Below are 7584 nucleotides of genomic sequence, written 5' to 3' on the forward strand. Positions count from 1 at the left end.
CGCTCCCCAAAAAGATGCACAGCTGGATGTCACCTGTAGGAGCTGATCCCACAAGGTCAGCTAGTGTTGCTGAATAGGGGATCCTCAATGCCAAAGAAAAGTCAGTAGAAACAAGACAGGATAGAATCAGGAGGTGTGTCCAGTCATGCTGAAGCAGTCACATAGGCCAGAGTTTATTTCAGAACTTTCTTAAATACAAAAGCAGAACAAAGCACAGCACAGATGGTCAATCAGTATCTGACCACAAGGTCATTCCTGTCCTTGAGTTCGCAGCCTCCTTTCCATATTTATCTGAACCCAATCCCAATTTTCCATATCCATTTAATTCTCATCTGAGGGAATCCAAGGATTATATTCCTTGAGAGTTTCAAGACACATCTCTAAGTCTGATAAAGATACATGGGTGCCATGAGTTTCCAGCAAATATTTAGGCATAGACAGAAACAGAGAAAAGTAATCTTGTCCCATTACCCTGTAATTAATTTTCTTATTATCTGGCACTCCTATCATTCTTTCAGGGTCCCTGTTTCAGGCACCAATAGTTGGGGTCCCTTTCCCAACCACCTCCTTTATGGATGACCCTGGTTAGTACCACAGAAATCAGAACACAAGGGATGCAGGGTAGAAGATACAAGATATTGCAAAGCCAGTGCTCTCTAATAATACTCAAATCACAATCCAAGCTAGGTTCTCATAATACTTGAAATAGATTCAGAAACTAACAAATTTGTTACGAATTATATCAAGAGTTTTGTGCCCTAGTTAATCTAAGCAAGAAGTCTGTTGTTATGGAAATAACCTTAGCTGTAATATAATATATAAAAACATTTCATCAGGAGACAAACCACAACCTAATCATAGCGAGTGAACTATAGTGCACTTCTGTGTACTCAAGGACTGATTATTGGCAAGGTATTCCACTGATCAAGGAGGTATGCTTCCTCCTTACTTGGCCTGCCAAGTATGTCAGCAAGAGTGTCACCTCAAGCCACCCCTGCACAGAGTTTCTATGAAGTTCAAATATAGCCCTCCACAGTGGAGTTGTGTTTCTGCATTAGCATAATCTTTGACTGGACCTACTGAACCTCTGATTTCTTTCTGTTCTTGAGTTGTTCTCATGGGTATTTTTGTCAAAGTCACTGGAATCTAACCATTACATCTATTTATTGTAGATTTACCTCAAGGTTTTTTTTTTTCTGTATTTTAAAATTTTCATACCTACACCCCAAAGGAACAAATAAAAGAGAGGAATTTAAAAAGAAAGAAAGTTGGCAATACTCAAAGAAGACTAGGTAACTGGAATAGTGGATAGGTAAGGAGAAACTTCAAATGTTGCCTGATATTGCAGCAATTAATAACATGATCAGTGAAGAGGCAGCTTGATTCAATTGAGATACTTAGAGTACTATATACTTTCTCTACTCCAAAATTTAGGAATCAAGTTAATACTCTTAGTCAACAACGTATGACTGTATTCACACATTGAAGTTATTCATATTTCTTCTTTCTGCATTTCTGTTATGACTGCCAAATTGCTTGAAACATGGCTTTGATTGCATTTTTACTTGTGCCAGTTTGTTTTCTATTGTGATATTGACCACAATGTCCTTAGCAGCTTGAGGAGGAAAGGGTTTATTTGACTTACGTTTCCCAATTACAACCTGTCAATGAGGAAGTCACTGCAGGAGCTAAAGAAGAGGAATGTTGACTAGTGCTTTGCTCCTCATTTCTTGCTTAGCCTGCCCAGCAATGCATAGTGGTCTGGGTGATCCCACTTAAATCATTAATCAGAAAACATTCCTTATAGGTCAGATCTGATAGAGACATTTCTCTTTTGAGATTCACTATTTCCAGAAGTCAATTAAGTTATATCACAGTGGTGAAAAACTAAATGACACATTATTGAGCAGAACCATTTCTCACTTTTAGTACTTCAAGCTGCGTTTTGATTTAGAGCAATCAGAGATGAGTCCAACATTGTTGGTGAAGTCAGAAAGCTGAAAATTCAGGACCAAGACGAGGTGGACAAGAGAAGTTCATGTGATTTCTGCTGTTGTGAATCACAGAGACTGCCTTGCTGAAGATATGGTTTGATGCCTTTATATCAGGCATAGACACCTTCCTGGAAAACATATTGAAATGTCAGTACTCTTGAACATGTCAGTAAAATAGAGTACACAGTGTTCAAGAATCACAGTTACAAAGAATCAGATAACTTTGCATTCTATAAAGGTGCAACTGTGCAGAAGAAGGTTGACTAGTCCTCTCTAACATAACACTGGTTGAGCGTCAAAGAAACTATAAGGTAGATGAAAGCTACACCCTCAGTAGTGCCATCTACTCATGGATGCTGAATCCTGTTCTACAATCTATACTGAGCAATAAGCTTTTATTTATTTTTTGTAAGGTCATGAATTTCCCTGGATTTCAAATCATATGAGGCTTCTTTTCCTATGAGAAACACTGATGACTATCAGGGAGCTTGCTTCTTAGCAGGATATCTGTATGATTTTGAAGATTACCAAAAGCAATGTTTAATTACCACAGCTTAATTGAGCTTCTTGAAAGTGGTCCCTGGAAATCAATATAAATTGCCATAATGGGAGAAGTCATCAAGGGTCAGCACCCAGGAAATATAACGTGGCCTTCCAGTTGACTCTTTGGGGATGTAGCTGTGGGAACTGATGACAAGTTGGTCATCCTAAAAATTTTGGTTTATCTGCTTGGATGTCCTCAAACTCATCAGACCATGGAAAGCCTTGTCTAAAGCACAGGTAAGGGTGTGAGCAATGAGAGGTACAGGTGGAACTATTGACTGCAGAAAAGACAGGAAGATGGACCTAGGAATTCACATCATGGCAATGAAAGGAAAGAGAATTAGATTGGGGGCAGGAGTGTTCTAAAAAATTTAGTGACATGGAGTTCATGAGGTATTTTAAATTTCTTCATGTGGAAAAGTATGGAGGAACCAAGTATTACACCTCTGCTTCTGGTTGAACCTGCCATCAACAGTTTTACAACAGCAAGGAAACAGATTGGCACAGAAACTAATGATGTAAAAGAGAAAATGAATAAGAAATGCAATAAAGTCCTAATATGATTCTTTAGAAAATGGTATTGAAATTTTAAACTTTTAAAAAAATATTTATTTAATTATTTATTCTGTATACAATATTCTATTTGTGTGTATGCCTGCAGGCCAGACCTTATTACAGATTGCTGTGAGCCACCATGTGGTTGCTGGGAATCAAACTCAGAACCTTTGGAAGAGCAGGCAGTGCTCTTAACTGCTGAGTCAACTCTCCAGCCCCCTCAAATTCTAAACTTTTTTGAAAATATGATGCATGTTCTTAGAATCAGAAAAGGAATGGGAGAAAATACTCCAAATTTTCAGAATAACAATCATAAAGAAATACTGAAACCTGCTGTAAAAGATGAAAACCTAAAAATTTTAACAATGTTTCTAAGCCTGAAGGATACGATGAAGTGAAATATGACAGGCATGAAGAGTCAAATCTCCGGTGAGTTCACTTGTATGTTCTCTTTAAAATTTCCCTTAGAAGTATACTTATGGTTATACTTATGGTATACTTATGGTTATCAGAAGATTGTGAGTGGTCATCAAGAAGGAGGATAGAAGGTGGTTACAAGGATTATTTTTTTTAAAGATTTATTTATTATGTATACAGCATTCTGTCTCTCTGTATGCTTGCTGGCCAGAAGAGGGCACCAGATCTCATTACAGATGGCTGTGAGCCACCATGTCATTGCTGGGAATTGAACTCAGGATCTCTGGAAGAACAGTCAGTGCTCTTAACTTCTGAGCCATCTCTCCAGCCCAAGTAATATTTTTTGTAATAGAAAGATGGCTACAATTAATATATCATGGAAATATCAGTCTTAACAATAACCACAAATAAAATAAAATATTGTGGAATAACTCTCAAGAAGTGGAAGGGCTGTATGACAAGAAATTTACACTTTGGAAGAAAGAAGTTGAAGGAGAGACCAGAGAATGGGAAGATCTCTCATGCCCTTGGGTAGGTAAAAATTAATATAGTAAAAATGATAATCTTTCCAAAAGCAATCACCTGTATGTAAATCTCAGCAAAATTTTTCACAGACCTTAAAAGAAAAATACTCAACTTCATATAGAAAAGCAAAAAACACACAGCATAAAACCAACCACAGTGAATCACAAAAAATGAGAATGTGGGAAGTATATTTGAGCTCATTCACACAGGAGAACATTTTCTAAATATAACCCCAGCAGCACAGCATAACATTTTCTAAATATAACCCAGCAGCACAGACACTGAGAGTAATAATTAATAAATGGGAACTCCTGATACTGAAAAATTTCTGTGAACCAAATGACATGATCAAGAATACAAAAAAGGCAGCCTATAGTATGGGAAAAGATCTTCACCTACCCCCCCCCCCACTGTACAGAGGCATGATCTGCAAAACATACAAAGATCTAAAAAAAAAATGGTTATCAAAAGAACAAATAATCCAATAAAAAATGGGGTACAGATTAAACAGAGAAATCTCAACACATGAATCTAAATTGCCTGAGAGACACTTAGGGAAATTGCCAACATCCTTAGCCATGAGAGAAATGAAAATCAAAACAACTCTGAGATTCCATCTTACATCTGTAACAATGGCCAAGATCAAAATTGCTGTTGACAATTTAAACTGGAGAGGATGTGGGATTAAGGGAACGCTCCTCCATTGCTGATGGGAGTACAAGCTTGTACAGCCACTTTGGATATCAGTATGGTGATTTCTCATAAGATTAGGAAGCAAATCGCCTGATGACGGTGCATGTCTTTAATCGCTGCACTTGGGAGGCAGAGACAGGCAGATCATTGTGATTTTTGAGGCCAGCTTGGTTTACAAGAGCTAATTCCAGGACACGCTCCAAAGCTACAAGAAACTGCATCTTAAAAAAACAAAAAAAACCAAAAAACAAAAAAAAAAAAAACAAAAAATAAAAAAAAAGAAATAAGGAAAATAAGATAACAACCAATTCATTTTACCTGGATTCATTTTACCCGGACTAGGACTTCTGTCCTAGAAGGCCTGCTTGACTTTCCACAGCTATCTCTTTCCTGTCTCACCTCTGTCAGGAAATTCAGATCCCATCATTCCCTGATGAACCTCCTTTCTGGCATTCATCAGGGATGTCTAGAGTGAAAGAGGGTCTTTAAATTGCACAAGCAACAATTAACAGAGTCCTAAAGCTTCTACCTTCCCTTCTCTGAGAATTGAATTTTCTTGTGTTTCTGATATGTGAGTCCAGATTTCAATGTTGACAAGATTTTTGGTGCTACATAGATTTTTTAAATTCATAGTTATTAATTCTATCCACTCCCACCATGTGTATTTATATTGTATGTGAGTCTATACATCTGGATTTGTGGGCATAAGAGTAGAACAGCACATGTGTGGAGGTCAAAACACAACCTTATGGAGCTCTCCTGACAACTGCATGGATATGGGAAATAGAACTGAGATCATCCTTTTGGCAGTGAGTGATTTTATCCTCTCAGCAATCTCCCCAGCCCAAGGCTGAGGGCTATAAAGCATATCAGAGCTTGACAAATGAGACAGATTTCTGCTGGGCACATTGTTCCCCACCTATAATCCCAACACATTGAGTAGGGGCACAGGAGGATTTTGACTGTCAGGTCAGGCTAGTCTACACAGCAAGAACCTGTCTCAAAAGAAAGCATTAAACAAACATCATGCATGCCCATTTTGATGGTTCATACCTTAAATCTCAGTACATAGCAAGCTGATGCAGAAGTATCACCAATAGTTTCAAGCCAGGCTAGGTTTCCTATGAGACCCTGTGTCAAATAATTTTCCTTTCCCAAAAGATTTAGATTGGTGTTCCTTTTACTATTTCTTAAATCTAACAATGGTTCACCCATTTGTTTAGAAATGCTGAAACAAATACATAAAATAAAAATAAAGGGCTGGTTAACACTTATTGTAGGTTCTATCTCCAGAATTCTCAAGGGGAAAATTTATCTGAGCACTTTTTATTCCTTTAAATAAGCCAGCCTGTTAAAAATACTATTAAATTCTTTTTATTAAATACACAATTATTTACTATTTAGAGAAATTATTTGAGTAAAATCCATCTCAGAAATAATTTCAAATTGTGAATACATCGCATCCAACACAAAAAGTCAGTGGTTTTTACTTTGCTGTGATTTCGGGATAATTTAAATTAAATCAGGTTGAAATTTCATATTTTCCACAATAACATAAATAAAAATAGGAATGAAATAAATCAAACAGTAGGAACCATGATATCTTGGTAAAAATATTTTTCATTTGTGTACTTCATAATATTTTTCTAACTGATGTAAATTACACAAGTATTACAAAACAATTAGGCAGTAGAGTATGAACCCCTTTTTAAATAAATGCATGTTTACCCTCAAAACTAATCCTTGACACATAAGTTTTCATTCATGAATGCTTACATTTTATTGAAAGACACAATATAAGTTATCCTCCCAAATACTGCACTTAGTAGCAAAAGCATTCTGAATACTCTACCTTATTCTAATTAAGTCACCACAGAGAGAAGCCCAAATTCCTCACAGGTTGAATTCTCCACACTCACTCTGGGAGCCAGCACCATCTCATCTGCTGATACTGGGTACTCAATAAATCATTTCTGCAATACATACTGTCCTTGCCACAAGCTATTAAATTTCCACTTAGAAGATATCAACCATTTGCAGGACACATTCATCTTCACAGAAAAGAGTAGCATGTCATTGCAATTATTTTTTTAAGTTCTATTATTGTTTATCAATCATTGAATTCATTTATAGTCAGCTCTTTCTGAGACTCTGATTTACAACTCAGAGTCTTAACATTGGCATATGTATCTTAACATATGGATCTTAACATTGGCAGAGTTCAGTCACTCAAAATTTTACAGAAATCACAGATCTTGCTTATACTACATTATGGATTAATTTATGTTATGAAATATGATTTTGAGATGTGTTACATGCATTTATGATGTGGAATATTTGTTTAATGATGAGGACATGTGTTCTTTTCCTTCATATGTTTAAGTCTATAGTGCTGTGTTAATTTGCCTGCCTGAAACACCTGATTAATCTAATATAGAGCTTATCAGTCAATAGCTATGCAAGAGAGAAATATGGGGGGATGGTGGGCAGAAAGAATAAAGAGGAAGAGATATCTAAAATTTCAGAACAGAGAGAAATGAGGAAGACTCCACAGGACAGCACCCTAACCATCCAGTCAGCTGCAGATTCAGAAGGAAAGAGAGATATATAGAACAAGGAAAAGTAAAACTTCCAGTGAAAAAAGGAGTTAAAGAGAAATGGGATAATTTAAGTTAGAAAATCTGCCTAGTAACAAGCAAAGCCAAGACTGGGAATTCATAATTAAATGTAAGTCTCTATGTATTTATTGGGGAGCTGGGTGGTGGGTCCCCGAAGAGTAAATAGAAAGCAACTACAACTTTATGCACACCCAAAAAATCCTGGGAACAGCAAACATTTCAAACATTGAACAAAAGCA

This window comes from Myodes glareolus, chromosome 27, assembly GCF_982192425.1.
Source record: "Myodes glareolus chromosome 27, mMyoGla1.1, whole genome shotgun sequence".
In the NCBI taxonomy this organism is placed as follows: Eukaryota; Metazoa; Chordata; class Mammalia; order Rodentia; family Cricetidae; genus Myodes; species Myodes glareolus.